Source organism: Squalius cephalus, assembly GCF_949319135.1.
Source record: "Squalius cephalus genome assembly, chromosome: 17".
Lineage (NCBI taxonomy): Eukaryota > Metazoa > Chordata > Actinopteri > Cypriniformes > Leuciscidae > Squalius > Squalius cephalus.
This window is the reverse complement of record NC_137138.1, coordinates 3,689,004-3,707,140: the sequence shown is the minus strand read 5'-3', so window position 1 is coordinate 3,707,140 and position 18,137 is coordinate 3,689,004.

The window sequence follows — 18,137 nt, the reverse complement described above, 5'->3', positions numbered from 1 at the left end:
TTAAATTTAAGGGTTAAATAAGTAGTAAGTGTGAATCTGGTGATAGTTTGATCAAGTGTTGCCCTTCTCTTTTCTCAACCGCTGTAACATGATTTATAATTATATGATTCAACTTTACTGAACTCCAAACACTTGTTTTGCATTAAAAGATTTCTAAAGTTTTTCAGGTGAACTGTGGTGAGATTCATTTCTTTCTGTTTTTGTTTTAAATGGTCCTATAATGTCCCTTTTTACAAGATGTAAAATCTCTGATGTAGAGTTTGTATGTGAAGTTCTAGCTAAAAAAAAACAGATCCTTTTTTATAGCATGTTAAAATTGTCATTTTACGCTGGTGAGCAAAAAGCACTTTTTGAGTATCCCTTTAAATGCAGACATTCAGGGCCAGACATTCACAGTTTTGTTTTGGCTTGCCACTGGTAAGACTTCCAATCAACCCCCAGATGGGTTACTTCAACCGCTGCCAGTCCCCACATAGTGCTACATTTTTATCACCGCCCTCCCAGGATAATACGGTCAATTTGAACGTGGTGGACCGGTTCTCGAAGTCGGCCCATTTCATTCCCTTGCCCAAATTACCTTCAGCCAAGGTGTTTGATCGCTGTGGACCACGTCTTTTGCTTACATGGCCTCCCGCTGGACGTGGTTTCCGACAGGGACAAATTCTGGCGAGAGTTTTGTAAACTACTGGGAGTTACTGTCTGTCTGTCCTCAGGGTTTCACCCCCAGAGCAATGGCCAAACCGAGAGAGCCAACCAAGATTTGGAAAGGGTGTTGCGATGTTTGGTATCCAAGAATCCTTCCTCATGGAGCCAACAACTTTCAATGGTGGAGTATGCTCACAATGCATTACCAGTGTCATCCATGGGCCTATCTCCGTTTGAGTGTAGCTTAGATTACCAGCCACCAATTTTTCCCAGTCTGGAAACCGAAGTCGCGGTCCCCTCCGCTCACGCCTTCGTCCAGAGGTGTCACCGCACATGGACTAGAGCCCGTGAGACTCTGCTCCAAGTGGGGGCGCACACTAAGGCCAAAGTTGATCGCCACCGGTCTAAGCCTCCCATATACGTTGCTGGTCAAAAAAGTGTGGCTTTCAACCAAGAATATTCCACTCCGCTCCATTTCTAATAAACTTGCTCCCAAATTAATTGGCTCGTTCACTGTCACCAAAATCATTAGTCCGGTGACCTCAACCTTACTCCAGCGTACAGGAGAATTCATCCCGTCTTTCATGTATCTAAAATAAAACCCGTGTTTCATTCTCATATTAATCCGCCTGCCCCGGTCGACTCGTAGATGGGGAACCTACATATTCGGTTAATTCTGGACTCAAGGCAGAGGGGACACGGAGTTCAGTACTTGGTGGACTGGGAGGGTTACAGTCCGGAGGAGAGAAGTTGGGTACCTGCTAAAGACATCCTGGATCACTCCCTTATTGATGATTACAATCGACAGGTAAGGGAGTCTGGGAACGCCAGGAGGCTTTCCTAGGAGGGGGGGTACTGTCACAGTTCACAAGTTCAGTGTCTCCTTCTTGTCTCGTGTCATTGTTGTTGTGTGTGAATGTGTGTGGGCGTGGTCCGGATCATTACCGCTGATCAGCGGCAACAGCTGATCCTCACTAGTGGCAGCTACGCACCTTCAGATTTCTTCTCTCCATTGTCAGATTCATTGTGAAGTCTTCTCGTGCTGTGGCCTGTTCCCGGTTCTGTTTGGCGTTTCCTGTTGTGCTTCAGTCTGGCGTGATCGTGAGTCGGTGTTCCTGTGTGGTGTCGCAGTCTGCCACTGTGTTTGTCCTGTTTACATCTGACTCTGTGCAACTACTAATAAATATACGTTTTACTTGCAGCCTAATAATCATATAACTGATTTGAATAATAGGAATGTATAATGTTCTATGTGTATGCCAGTTTAAAGAAATGTGTTTTTAATCTAGATTTAAACTGACAGAGTGTGTCCTCTTTCCAGACAATGTTATGAAGACTGTTCCAAAGTTTAAGTCAAAATAGGAAAAGGATCTACCGCCAGCAGTCGATTTTGATATTCTAGGTATTATCAACTGGCCAGAATTTTGAGATCGCAATAGACGTGAAGGACTTTAATGCGTTAAGAGCTTGCTCAAGTACTGGGGAGCTAAACCATTTAGTGCTTTGTAAGTAATCAGCAAGGTTTTAACATTTATACAATGTTTAATAGGGAGCCAATGCAGTGTTGACAGAACCCAAGAAGACATTTTATCTGGCCCAGCTCTGTTTCACAAAACCCCTTTTCGCTCAGCCCACATACAGCAAAGAATGACGGCCCTGTAGTGGCCCAGATCTGGATTTAAGACTAAGACCACAAATGGGCTATAACTTGCCCGAGTCTCAGTCAATTAATGACCCATAACTTGCCTGAATATTGGTACAGATTTTCCTGAATATTTGGATTACAGCACTAGAATTTAACACTTTTAGGATAATTTTATTGTGTTTGTGATGTATTTAAAATTATCACAGAAATGTCAGGTCTTTTTATTCTGTTATAACTTGTCAATTCAAAGATTGGGGTTGGGGGTTGCGTGGACTGGAACTGGGCCAGAAAAAAACTACTATGTGGAATTTAAAGTGAACTGCTAAATATAAACATTAACGACCTGTAGGGGGCAGTCTAATGCAGTTCAACTTTGTGCATGTGGCGTCTACCTGTGAAGCATTTGATTGTACTGCTTATTGCTGAACTCAAACATTGATCTTTAATTCTCAGGCCCTTTCTACTGGTATTAAGATGTGTTTTAGTTGATCGGATCACAAGTAGATGAAGGAGACGCATATCCGTTTACACCTGGTCTCTTTTGTTCACTTTCAACCACTTCTGTCCTGATTTATTTGATGGGAGGAATTTTCAGCAATGAAAATCTCAAGAAGCTTTATGACAAGTTTTACGACAGTGATATCAAATGCTCATAGATGCTGTGTTTCAGGTAAGGTGCGTTTGAATGAGAAATGCCTTTAAAGAATGGATCGCACAAAACTAGTGTATAACACCAGAGAGGAGATCAGATGCTACACTACACGCCGTCATTTGGACTACTTTGCTACTGCTTTTTGACATTTTCTGCAATAAAAAAAAAAAAAAAAAAGATTGTGCTTACACTGTCTGTCTTGTACATTTGTCTTATAGATTGTAAGTTTGTGTGTGTGTGTGTGTGTGTGTGTGATATTGATTCAAATTAATGTTGTTTATTGAAATGATTGTGTTTTACATACAATATTACCAAAATATTAAACAAAACAATTAATGACCAACACCTGCACGCCATCAACACAAACACTTATAAGCACACACTTCACTCTGGCACTTTGTCTGGTCTTGTAAATGAGTAGGACTGCCTCAGCTACATCACTTACCTTCTATGCTATTTCGTCAAGATATCCTCATCTTCCAGTTCGTGTCCCCGAGCCTCCTGTGTCTTCCAGATTCGTCATCCTCTTCATCTCCTTCGTCGTGCCTGAGTATACTCACCTCTCTCCCAACACTAGTGTGTGCTTCATCCTCTACGGCTTCATCCATCATCATCAAGGACAGTCAGTATCTCTGGTTCCATATCCTCCATTGTCATTGATCCTCTGCAGTTCCCATCGTTGCATTTCTCATAACATCAATAAACTGTTTACTCTTCTCAACCTTGTTCGGAGTGTCTATTTCCTAGTGTTGGCCCATGTGTGGTCCATGTCTTCAGTCCGGATATGGACCGAGGGAAAAGGGGTTCTGTGGAACAGAGCTGGGCCAGATAAAATGTGCTATGTGGGAATATGGTCATACTTCCTGGTTCTGTGGCTTTCAAATGAAAGATTGGTATCTGTTCTGAAGGAACTGAGCCAGTAGAGGGCGATACTGACTGTTATATATGTCACCCCACTTCGTCTTTGAGCACATGGACATGGTGGAAGCCATTTGAATGGTAGTTGAACTTGAGGCCTAAGGGCAGTGATGGCCTTGACTGGGTTTTTGAAACATGGACTGTGTGCGTGCATCAAGTGTAAGTTGATAGTTTCTATTTTTATATATATATATTTTTATATATATATATATATATATTTTTTTTTTATATATATATATATATATATATATAATGTATGTATATGATGATTATGGGTACAGATTGTTTCGTGGGTACCTTTTTATCTTAACCATGAATAATATTGTTTGTTGTATGTATATGAATTTTTATGTAGTATATTGCTTGCAATTGGTCACTTGAGGATTTAGATCTGTTGTTTAACTCTTTTAAACCTGGTGAAATTGTTATATGCATCAATGTGTTAATGTTTGATGTTTGTCATACTTGTAACTGATGGCCAGTGTTATTCTTTTATAGTAACCACACACCTTGATCCACATGTTGAGCCATCAAATAAAAGCAACTAAAAGGAGTTTTGAGCATTCTTATCGATGCCCCACAGTTATTATTATTTTACCAGTTCTTAAGAAACTTCATAACAGTATCAAATATTTGATTGGTAGACCCTACCAGCCGTTTGTTGTAGTCCTTAAAAACTGATTTCTGTGAAAGAATATATCTCCCTTTGCTTTGAACAGTTATAATATTCTGGGAACAATTAACCTAACATCGTATCATTATTTCAAACATCCTTTTTTAAAGTTTAGTTAATATTGTTATATTAAACTTTAGACTACAGTAGTCTTTGTTATATTATTAACTATGTGCAAACTAGTTTCAATTAATTGTCAAGATTGATGTTCTATTGAAATAAAATATAGTCACAATCTATTCTATTTTCTGTTCTAACTGAGCTTATTTCTGTCATTGGTTTGCATTATGTATGCTTGTGGATTTAAATATGTGCACATACAGTATATGTTATTATTAGTTTTTTAATAGTTTTTTATTTCTATTTATTTATCTAATAATTTATCTACTTTTGAACTGATTATAATCTCTGTGATAATTTCACCATTATCGTGAGCTATTTTATTTATTTTGTTCACCATGAAGTACATAATTTTATTATCATATTATCATATTATTTATATCATATTATACCAATACGAAAACGTATTCAGACCCAGTGCAGGGCCAGTCATTAATTGGCTAGGACTCAGGCCAGTAATAGACTGTTTATGGTCCTAGTTATCTAATAAATTTATTTTTCATTTAGACATGATTTTTTTGAAGTTGAAGTTTTTTCATGAAGTTTGTTGTTTCTTATATTGTGTCCTGAAGTCTCAAAAAAATCATGGAATTGTTTGTAAATGACTATTTGAGCGAACATTTGCACCTGGATAATTGAGAGTGATTGTAAGTGTGATGATCATCTGCTAAATGAGCAACAACGACCACAATTCACTCCTTCAGTCAGTGAAGCTCCCACAGCCGTTCATGAGAGTTTAAATGCTGGGAATATTCCCATCTTCCCACAGGAGAAGAAGAAGCAAGCAGGAGGAATTACTCCAGGAGAAACTACTGACATACTATTGTAAAGATGGAGATTAAGGAAGAACCCTGCAGAATAAAAGATGAAGATACAGAGGAACAAATAGGTTGGTGTTTTCCTTCATTCTCTTTAATGACTGATGAGGAACATTAAGATGAAAACTAAATAAAAGGGCTGCATTTTTGCTTAATTGTGACTCACCTAGTATATAGATTGTTCTCATTTCTCATTCTTTATTTGCATTTTGAAAACTTGATATTTTGATTTTAGACCCGATGGAAGTGAATGAAGACAAACAACATCAGTTTAAAAAACCTCAGCATTTCAACAATGAAGATGGAAACACAGTCATTCAACAGACCGAAAAGTGTTTCACACAAAAACAAGCTCGAAAAACTGGACAAGGATCTTTCACCTGCTCTGAGTGTGGAAAGAGTTTCAGTTATAAAGGACACCTAAATGAGCACATGAGAATTCACACTGGAGAAAAACCGTTCACATGCTCTCAGTGTGGAAAGAGTTTCAGTCGCAAAAGTCATCTCAAAGAGCATCTGCGCCGTCACTCTGTAGTGAGATCATTCAGCTGTGATCAGTGTGAGAAAACATTTGTTGTCAAATCAAACTTAAGAAAACACCTGAAAATTCATACTGGTGTGAAGCCTCACTGTTGTTCTTTTTGTGGAAAGAGTTTTCCACGACTTCAGACTTTAAAAGTGCATGAGAGTATTCATACTGGTGTGAGACCTTATGTGTGCTCTGACTGTGGGAAGAGCTGTAGTACATCCAGTAACTTAAAAAAACACCAGAGAGTTCATACTGGAGAGAAACCGTACAAGTGCTCTTCATGTGGAAAGAGTTTTACCCGATCATCTAGTCTACGGTCTCATGAGAGAAAACATTGCCTGAAGTCGTCTAAGTGAGCAAAGTTCACATTCACGTCCATGATTTACAAATATTGTACTTATAAATAATTTGACATTTCAGATAGTTTTAATAGAGTGAATAAATTTAAGGGTTAAATTAGTAATGAAGTGTGAACCTGTTAAAAAAAATCTGTTAAAATTCTGTCATTATTGCACTCCCTCATGCTGTTCGAACCCGAATGCAGAAGACGCTTTAAAGAATGTCCCATGTGCTTTGATGTCGTTGATCTACTAGCCTCTGGTGTCTGAGAATCGCCAACGAGTTTTTCGACAGTGTTGTCAAATATCTTTTCCGAAGCTGTAGGGGGAGCTCTATAGAGAAACCTGCAAGCAAACAGCGAGAATACAGCGAAGAAATTCCCAAAACTGCATTGCCCTGCTTTAATGTCTAGTCCGGGTTCATCTTTTGCAAAGCCATATTGCAAAATATTTTTTTGTTTAAAATGTTTTGCAGTAGGCGATGTCATCAGCTCATTTAATAATAATCATAACCCTTACGAAAAATAAGTCTACCTCAAGTTCATTTTATATACTTAAGTAATGTTCAAGTATATTTTAAGTATACTTTATGTAGTAAGTATACTAATATCAATGTGTACTTGTAGTAAACCTGTAAGTGTACTATTTCGATACTGCTTGGGACTAAATTGGCCCACTTTTAGTATATAAAAGTATGTTTAAGTGTACTATAGTAAACTTTAAGTACACAACTAGGTTTCTCATTTGTAATGCATCTGTGCTACAACTTAACTTATTAGTATACTAGTAGTTTACTATTTTAATACAAGTAGTAAAAAAAAATTAGTTTATGAAAGTACACACTGAAGTAAAAAGTAATCCATGCACTATAAGCACAATTTCTTCTTGCCGGTCGTCCACCATGTTTGTTGGTTGTCTACAGGAGGAAACAAACTTTGTTGTATTATTTTCATGTTATCACTGTGAAGCTGCTTTGATACAATCTGTATTGTAAAAAGCGCTATATAAATAAAGGTGACTTGACTGACTTGACTACTTTAAAGTCATGTTTGATGCGAGAGATTTTGCAATATTTCCCGAGTTCACAGGCTGTGAAGGGAATCTGTGTGTGTGGTGTGCTTTCCTCGTCACATCGCGGCACTCAACACACTAGAGGAACCAAATGTATAAATCTATGATTTTTTTATCGTCATGTTTGTGGTCTAAAAAAGATTCTAAAAATATTTTAGTGTGGCCCCAGCCTCAGATGATATTCTCATATACTGCGATTTCATTGTAATCCTTCTCACAACGTCACTGAATTCACCATTAACTATTTACCTGAACAGTTTGTGATGTTGTATATTGTAACCCTTGACCATCAAAGCATCTTTTCTGTGTTATCATGTTTGGTTCACGAAATATAATACAAAATACATAATTCAGTTACGGGGCAATGACTCCATTGGCCACAAAATGTACATGTCAAGTTTCATGCTTTTATAAAAAAGTGAACATAATTCTCACATATCACCTGGACTATTCTAACTGAGCTTCTTTCTGTCATTGGTTTGTGTTATGTATGATTGTGGATTTAAATATGTGCACATATGTTATTATTAGTTTTTTAATAGTTGGTTTATTTATTTATCTCTTTTTCATTTAAACTTAAAATACATGATTTTGTTTGTGTTTTCATATATTGTGTCCTGAATTTTTTTTTTTTTTTTAAATCATGGAATTGTTTGTTAATGACTATTTCAGCAAAACATTTGCACCTGAATAATTGAGAGAGTGATTGTAAGTGTGATGATCATCTGCTAAATGAGCAACAACGACCACAATTCACTCCTTCAGTCAGTGAAGCTCCCACAGCCGTTCATGAGAGTTTAAATGCTGGGGAATATTCCCATCTTCCCACAGGAGAAGAAGAAGCAAGCAGGAGGAATTACTCCAGGAGAAACTACTGACATACTATTGTAAAGATGGAGATTAAGGAAGAACCCTGCAGAATAAAAGATGAAGATACAGAGGAACAAATAGGTTGGTGTTTTCCTTCATTCTCTTTAATCACTGATGAGGAACATTAAGATGAAAACTAAATAAAAGGGCTGCATTTTTGCTTAATTGTGACTCACCTAGTATATAGATTGTTCTCATTTCTAATTCTTTATTTGCATTTTGAAAACTTGATATTTTGATTTTAGACCCGATGGAAGTGAATGAAGACAAACAACATCAGTTTCAAAAACCTCAGCATTTCAACAATGAAGATGGAAACACAGTCATTCAACAGACCGAAAAGTGTGTCACACAAAAACAAGCTGGAAAATCTGGAGTCAAAGGATCTTTCACCTGCTCTGAGTGTGGAAAGAGTTTCAGTCATAAAGGACACTTAAATCAGCACATGAGAATTCACACTGGAGAAAAACCGTTCACTTGCTCTCAGTGTGGAAAGAGTTTCAGTCGTAAAGGACATCTCAAAGAGCATCTGCTTACTCACTCTGGAGTGAGATCATTCAGCTGTGATCAGTGTGAGAAAACATTTGTTGTGGAATCAAACTTAAGACAACACCATAAAGTTCATACTGGTGTGAAGCCTCACTTTTGTTCTTCTTGTGGAAAGAGTTTTTCACTACTTCAGACTTTAAAAGCTCATGAGAGTATTCATACTGGTGTGAGACCTTATGTGTGCTCTGACTGTGGAAAGAGCTGTAGTACATGCAGTAACTTAAAAAAACACCAGAGAGTTCATACTGGAGAGAAACCGTACAAGTGCTCTTCATGTGGAAAGAGTTTCGCTCAGTCAGGAAACCTGAAAGATCATGAGAGAGTTCATACTGGAGAGAAACTTTTTGTGTGCTTTGACTGTGGGAAAACCTTCACTACATCCAGTGACTTAAAAAAACACCAGAGAGTTCATACTGGAGAGAAACCGCACCAGTGCTCTTCATGTGGGAAGAGTTTCACCCAATCATCTAGTCTACAGTATCATGAGAGAAAGCATTGCCCGAAGTCGTCTAAGTGAGCAAAGTTCACATTCACGTCCATGATTTACAAATATTGTACTTATAAATAATTTGACATTCAGATTGTTTTAATAGAGTGAATAAATCTAAGGGTAAAATTAGTAGTGAAGTGTGAATCTGGTGATAGTTTGATCAAGTGTTGCCCTTCTCTTTTCTCAACTGCTGTAACATGATTTATAATGACATGATTCAACTTTACTGAACTTCAAACACTTGTTCTGCATTAAAATATTTCTAAAGTTTTTCAGGTGAACTGGTGAGAATTTTAAGTAAGTAACTTTTTACCTTAACCGAACAGCTTCGGAGTCATTGGAATAGTTAAATGATTTTTCGGGTTGAATGGTGGTCGTCTCGCACCCCCTCAAGTGCCTGTGAGCCAAAAAACCACCCTTGCAACTTTGGGCCGGTGGGCCGCCGGCCTCAGCGTCAGGAAGTATCGCGTGATATCAGGTCTCACGATGTAACGAATTGCTTTACGGCAAAAAAATCTGTTAAAATTCTGTCATTATTGCACTCCCTCACGCTGTTCGAACCCGAATGAAGAAGACGCTTTAAAGAATGTCCTATCTGCTTTGATGTCGTTGATCTACTAGCCTCTGGTGTCTGAGAATCGCCAACGAGTTTTTCGACAGTGTTGTCAAATATCTTTTCCGAAGCTGTGGGGGGAGCTCTATAGAGAAACCTGCGAGCAAACAGCGAGAATACAGCGAAGAAATTCCCGAAACTGCATAGCCCTGCTTTAATGTCTAGTCCGGGTTCATCTTTTGCAAAGTCATATTGCAAAATATTTTTTTGTTTAAAATGTTTTGCAGTAGGCGATGTCATCAGCTCATTTAATAATAATCATAACCCTTACGAAAAATAAGTCTACCTCAAGTTCATTTTATGAAGTATACTTAAGTAATGTTCAAGTATATTTTTAAGTATACTTTATGTAGTAATACTAATATCAATGTGTACTTGTAGTAAACCTGTAAGTGTACTATTTCGATACTGCTTGGGACTAAATTGGCCCACTTTTAGTATATAAAAGTATGTTTAAGTGTACTATAGTAGTAAACTTTAAGTACACAACTAGGTTTCTCATTTGTAATGCATCTGTGCTACAACTTAACTTATTAGTATACTAGTAGTTTACTATTTTAATACAAGTAGTAAAAAAAAAATAGTTTATGAAAGTACACACTGAAGTAAAAAGTAATCCATGCACTATAAGCACAATTTCTTCTTGCCGGTCGTCCACCATGTTTGTTGGTTGTCTACAGGAGGAAACAAACTTTGTTGTATTATTTTCATGTTATCACTGTGAAGCTGCTTTGATACAATCTGTATTGTAAAAAGCGCTATATAAATAAAGGTGACTTGACTGACTTGACTACTTTAAAGTCATGTTTGATGCGAGAGATTTTGCAATATTTCCCGAGTTCACAGGCTGTGAAGGGAATCTGTGTGTGTGTGGTGTGCTTTCCTCGTCACATCGCGGCACTCAACACACTAGAGGAACAAAATGTATAAATCTATGATTTTTTTATCGTCATGTTTGTGGTCTAAAAAAACATTTTACAAATATTTTAGTGTGGCCCCAGCTTCAGATGATATTCTCATATACTGCGATTTCATTGTAATCCTTCTCACAACGTCACTGAATTCACCATTAACTCTTTACCTGAACAGTTTGTAATGTTGTATATTGTAACCCTTGACCATCAAAGCATCTTTTCTGTGTTATCATGTTTGGTTCACGAAATATAATACAAAATACATAATTCAGTTACGGGGCGATGACTCCATTGGCCACAAAATGTACATGTCAAGTTTCATGCTTTTATAAAAAAGTGAACATAATTCTCACATATCACCTGGACTATTCTTACTGAGCTTCTTTCTGTCATTGGTTTGTGTTATGTATGATTGTGGATTTAAATATGTGCACATATGTTATTATTAGTTTTTTAATAGTTGGTTTATTTATTTATCTCTTTTTCATTTAAACTTAAAATACATGATTTTGTTTGTGTTTTCATATATTGTGTCCTGATTTTTTTTTTTTTTTTTTTTAAATCATGGAATTGTTTGTTAACGACTATTTCAGCAAAACATTTGCACCTGAATAATTGAGAGTGATTGTAAGTGTGATGATCATCTGCTAAATGAGCAACAACGACCACAATTCACTCCTTCAGTCAGTGAAGCTCTCACAGCCGTTCATGAGAGTTTAAATGCTGGGAATATTCCCATCTTCCCACAGGAGAAGAAGAAGCAAGCAGGAGGAATTACTCCAGGAGAAACTACGGACATACTATTGTAAAGATGGAGATTAAGGAAGAACCCTGCAGAATAAAAGATGAAGATACAGAGGAACAAATAGGTTGGTGTTTTCCTTCATTCTCTTTAATGACTGATGAGGAACATTAAGATGAAAACTGGAAAAAAAGGACTACATTTTTGCTTAATTGTGACTCACCTAGTATATATATTGTTCCCATTTCTCATTCTTTATTTGCATTTTGAAAATTTGATATGTTGATTTTAGACTCGATGGAAGTGAATGAAGACAAAAAGCACCAGTTTCAAAAACCTCATTATTTCAAAAATGAAGATGGAAACGCAGTCATTCAACAGACGTCAAAGTGTTTCCCACAAAAACGAGCTCGAAAAACTGGACAAGGATCTTTAACCTGCTCTGAGTGTGGAAAGAGTTTCACATGTAAATCAAAGCTTAACAGACACATGAGAATTCACACTGGAGAAAAACCGTTCACATGCTCTCAGTGTGGAAAGAGTTTCAGTCGTAAAAACTCTCTCAAAAATCATCTGCGCCGTCACTCTGGAGTGAGATCATTCAGCTGTGATCAGTGTGAGAAAACATTTGTTGTGGAATCAGACTTAAGAAGACACATTACAACTCATACTGGTGTGAAGCCTCATGTTTGTTCTTTTTGTGGAAATAGTTTTTCACTACTTCAGACTTTAAAAGAGCATGAGTGTATTCATACTGGTGTGAGACCTTATATGTGCTCTGACTGTGGGAAGAGCTTTATTACATCCAGCCACTTAAAAAAACACCAGAGAGTTCATACTGGAGAGAAACCGTACCAGTGCTCTTCATGTGGGAAGAGTTTCACCCAATCATCTAGTCTACGGTCTCATGAGAGAAAGCATTGCCCGAAGTCGTCTAAGTGAGCAAAGTTCACATTTACATCCATGATTTACAAATATTGTACTTACAAATAATTTGACATTCAGATTGTTTTAATAGAGTGATTAAATCTAAGGGTTAAATTAGTAGTGAAGTGTGAACCTGGTGATAGTTTGATCAAGTGTTGCCCTTCTCTTTTCTCAACTGCTGTAACATGATTTATAATGACATGATTCAACTTTACTGAACTTCAAACTCTTGTTTTGCATTAAAATATTTATAATTTTTTTAGGTGAACTGGTGAGAATTTTTTTCTGTTCTTTGTTTAATGTCTAGTCTGGGTTCATCTTTTGCAAAACGTTTTTTTGTTTAAAATGTTTTGCAGTAGGCGATGTCATCAGCTCATTTATTAAAATAAATAATCATAACCCTTACGAAAAATAAGTCTACCTCAAGTTAATTTTATGAAGTATACTTAAGTAATGTTCAAGTATATTTTTAAGTATACTTTATGTAGTAAGTATACTCAAATCAATGTGTACTTGTAGTAAACCTGTAAGTGTACTATTTCGATACTGCTTGGGACTAAATTGGCCCACTTTTAGTATATAAAAGTGTTTAAGTGTACTATAGTAGTAAATTTTAAGTACACAACTAGGTTTCTCATTTGAAATGCATCTACAAGTTAACTTATTAGTTTACTAGTAGTTTACTATTTTAATAGTAATTTTTTAAGAATTTTTTAGTTTATGAAAGTACACACTGAAGTAAAAAGTAATCCATACACTATAAGCACAATTTCTTCTTGCCGGTCGTCCACCATGTTTGTTGGTTGTCTACAGGAGGAAACAAACTTTGTTGTATTATTTTCATGTTATCACTGTGAAGCTGCTTTGATACAATCTGTATTGTAAAAAGCGCTATATAAATAAAGGTGACTTGACTGACTTGACTACTTTAAAGTCACGTTTGATGCGAGAGATTTTGCAATATTTCCCGAGTTCACAGGCTGTGAAGGGAATCTGTGTGTGTGTGGTGTGCTCTCCTCGTCACATCGCGGCACTCAACACACTAGAAGAACAAAATGGATAAATATATGATTTTTTTATCGTCATGTTTGTGGTCTAAAAAAGATTTTAAAAATATTTTTGTGTGGCCCCAGCTTCAGATGATATTCTCATATACTGCGATTTCATTGTAATCCTTCTCACAACGTCACTTAATTCACCATTAACTCTTTACCTGAACAGTTAGTGATGTTGTATATTGTAACCCTTGACCATCAAAGCATCTTTTCTGTGTTATCATGTTTGGTTCACGAAATATAATACAAAATACATAATTCAGTTATAGGGTTTTTTGTAATGGCTCCATTGGCCACAAAATGTACATGTGTACCAAGTTTCATGCTTTTATAAAAAAGTGAACATAATTCTCACATATCACCTGGACTATTCTTACTGAGCTTCTTTCTGTCATTGGTTTGTGTTATGTATGATTGTGGATTTAAATATGTGCACATATGTTATTTTTAGTTTTTTAATAGTTTTTTATTTATTTATTTATCTCTGTTTCATTTAAACTTAAAATGATTTTGTTTGTGTTTTCATATATTGTGTCCTGATTTTTTTTTTAAATCAGTTGTTTCTAAATGACTATTTGATCAAACATTTGCACCTGGATAATTGCGAGTGATTGTAAGTGTGATGATCATCTGCTAAATGAGCAACAACGACCACAATTCACTCCTTCAGTCAGTGAAGCTCCCACAGCCGTTCATGAGAGTTTTAATGCTGGGAATATTCCCATCTTCCCACAGGAGAAGAAGAAGCAAGCAGGAGGAATTACTCCAGGAGAAACTACGGACATACTATTGTAAAGATGGAGATTAAGGAAGAACCCTGCGGAATAAAAGATGAAGATACAGAGGAACAAATAGGTTGGTGTTTTCCCTCATTCTCTTTAATGACTGATGAGGAATATTAAGATGAAAACTAAATAAAATGACTAAATGTTTTGCTTAATTGTGACTCACCTAGTATATAGATTGTTGTTCTCATTTCTCATTCTTTATTTGAATTTTGAAAATTTGATATGTTGATTTTAGACCCGATGGAAGTGAATGAAGACAAACAACATCAGTTTCAAAACCCTCAGCATTTCAAAAATGAAGATGGAAACACAGTCATTTCACAGATGTCAAAGTGTGTCACACAAAAACAAGCTGGAAAATCTGGAGTTAAAGGATCTTTCACCTGCTCTGAGTGTGGAAAGAATTGTATTCATAAAGGACACCTAAATGAGCACATGAGAATTCACACTGGAGAAAAACCGTTCACATGCTCTCAGTGTGGAAAGAGTTTCACTCAGAAAGGAAATCTCAACAATCATCTGCACAGTCACTCTGTAGTGAGATCATTCAGCTGTGATCAGTGTGATAAAACATTTGTTGTGGAATCAAACTTAAGAAAACACCTTAAAATTCATACTGGTGTGAAGCCTCACTGTTGTTCTTTATGTGGAAAGAGTTTTTTACGACTACAGACTTTAAATGTTCATGAGCGTATTCATACTGGTGTGAGACCTTATGTGTGCTCTGACTGTGGGAAGAGCTTTATTACATCCACCCACTTAAAAAAACACCAGAGAGTTCACACTGGCGAGAAACTGAACAAGTGCTCTTCATGTGGAAAGAGTTTCACCGAATCATCTAGTCTACGATATCATGAGAAAAAGCATTGCCTGAAGTCGTCTCGTCTAAGTGAGCAAAGTTCACATTCACGTCCATGATTTACAGATATTGTACATACAAATTATTTGACAATCAGAATGTTTTAATACAGTGATTAAATTTAAGGGTTAAATTAGTATTGAAGTGTGAACCTGGTGATAGTTTGATCAAGTGTTGCCCTTCTCTTTTCTCAACCGCTGTAACATGATTTATAATGATATGATTCAACTTTACTGACCTTCAAACACTGCATTTTTGCATTAAAGTTTTTTTTTTTTTTTTTCAGGTGAACTGTGGTGAGATTCATTTTTTTTTCTGTTTTTGCTTTAGATGGCCCTATAATGTCCCTTTTTACAAGATGTAAAATCTCTGATGTACCAGAGTGTGTATGTGAAGTTCTAGCTCAAAATACCCAACAGATCCTTTTTTATAGCATGTTAAAATTGTCACTTTACGCTGGTGAGCAAAAAGCACTTTTTGAGTGTCCCTTTAAATGCAAATGAGCTGCTTGCTCCCGCCCCCTTTCAAGTAGAAGAGTCTGACAATGATGGAGAAACTCAAAAAGAAGTGACCATGTGTAGAATGCAACAGAACGTTTCTGTATGGTTAGTTGATGTGGAGTTAACTATCTTCAAGTCACTGGTTAGCAGATTCTGTCATGATAATGTGTTCTCTTACGAGAGTACTCTCGTGTTGTGTAAGCTAGCTTACGCTACGGGAAAATCCCTTTTCTCGAGAATACTGAAGCCAAAAATTATCCTTAATTTTGTATTAATTTAAAACACATTTGCTGCAGAGAGCAGACCTAGGCGAGGCTCGCGCACCTATTGGTTACTCTGCGGCAACCGTAAGGCTGCTCATGATGTAAGCACCAATGAGGCGCGGGCGCCCTCAAACGTCACATCCCGCCAGAATGGGCGTGGCTTATGTCTATATAAGCCCAGTCCCGATAGGATGCTCTTTGATTTTTCATCTCTTCAGTGAAATGTATACATCGCTGGATCTCCGGAAGAAGCCTGCATCGTTGAAAAGGCACTGCAGTGGGACTAGCCTTCTGCATCGCAGAACAGAGTCTGAGGAAGCCGACCGTCTTCTCGCCGCCTTCAGCCGCCGTTCCTGCTGCGCCATCCGGCGCTCATATCCTTTTACAATCACTCATTTGTTTGTTTTTCTTCCTAAAAGAGCCGAGGCGTTGTTTCAAATGCCTCGTTTATTCAAACGCACATAACTATAGAACCAATTCTTAATGCTCATGTGAACGCCATCAGCGTTTATCACAGGTTCGCGTTTAAAGTCTGTGTAGAGAGAATGGTGTCATCTTAGCGGCCCCTAATTTAATAACAAATGATCATTGCGACAGAAGCGAATCAATCAAAAATAACTTTAGCTGGGAAATAACTCTATTAAAGAACCGCTATAAAGCCAAAACAATCTGTTACCTTAAATTATACACTTATCTCTGTAAAGCTGCTTTGAAACAATCTACATTGTTAAAAGCGCTATATAAATGAAGATGACTTGACTTGATTTGACTTAACTCGTGTTTCCAATGCGGCTCATGTCAAGCCCCTCTCACGCGGACCACACGCTTTCCCAGGGCGGCTGCCCGGAATGTGATATCATGACTTTGTCGACCCTGCGGGCTCGACTAGCCATCTTCGACGTGGTCCCCGCTCCTCCGCTTCTCTCTTTTGGGTCGCGCCTCAAAAAGCGCCACTCATAGAGACCACCGGAGTGTGATCCTGCTTGCGAATGCACGCCGGTGGAATCCCTGCGTGCATCGCTTCCTGAGTCTCCCGCCTCGCTCACGGCTGGCCAGCACCCGGTTTCCGCCACCGCTCCCACCGCATGCTCAACGAGTTCGACGGGGACAATGCAGAAGAGGATAGTCCCGCCGAGGCCGGACCAACCTCCATTTCTCAGATCCCTCCTAGTTCAGGCGACTGGAAATATGTGCCCTGACGCCGTTTTCACGACGGAAGTCGACCTCTTTGCGTCCTTATACAACGCTCACTGCCCAATATTCTTTACAAAGAACAGGGATGCGCTAGCCCATAACTGGCCCAGCCGCCCGCTTTATGCTTTTCCCCCAGTCGTGCTGTTACCACAGGTAATCAAGTGAATCAGGGAGAAAAAATGCTCCGTGCTCCTCGTAGCGCCGCTTTGGAGAAACCAAGCTTGGTTCCAGGAGCTGATGCAGCTAACGATTGGGCGATTAACAGCGATTAACAATTTGGCATCCACGCCTCGAGCTTTGGGCCCTGCATGTATGGGCCATCAACGGATATCCATTGACCTCCCAGTGGGATTATTAAACACGATTACACAGGCTAGAGTGCCCTCTACTAGATGGCTCTATGCTTCCAAATGGTCAGTGTTCTCCGGCTGGTGCTCGGCTCTAAACTTGGAACCACAATGCTGTGGGGTGATGGAGATTCTCTCCTTCCTACAAGAGCTTCTGGATGAGGGCACATTCCCCTCCACGCTCAAAGTGAATGTCTCGGCCTGCGTTTAGAAAAACTATGCACTAACTTTGGTTCCCGTATGGGACCTTTCCACAGCCCTGGAGGCCATGAAAGGTAACCCCTTCAAACCACTACAGTCAGTGGATCTGCGGTATCTTTCGCTTAAAGGTGCTCTAAGTAACTTTTTAACCTTAACTGAACAGCTTCGGAGTCAGTGGAATGGTTATATTACTTATTTCGGGTTGAATGGTGGTGGTTTCGCACCCCCCTGGTGCCCGAGAGCGGAAAAAACTCAATTGCAACTTTGGGCCGGCGGGCCGCTGTCAGGAAGTATCGCATGATATCAGGTCTCGCGATGTAACGAATTGCTTGACGGCACTGCACACGTAATTACACGCCCCCATTCAAGCACCGGCTAGCTATAAGCAAAGGACAACGATAGATTGAGTTATGGCT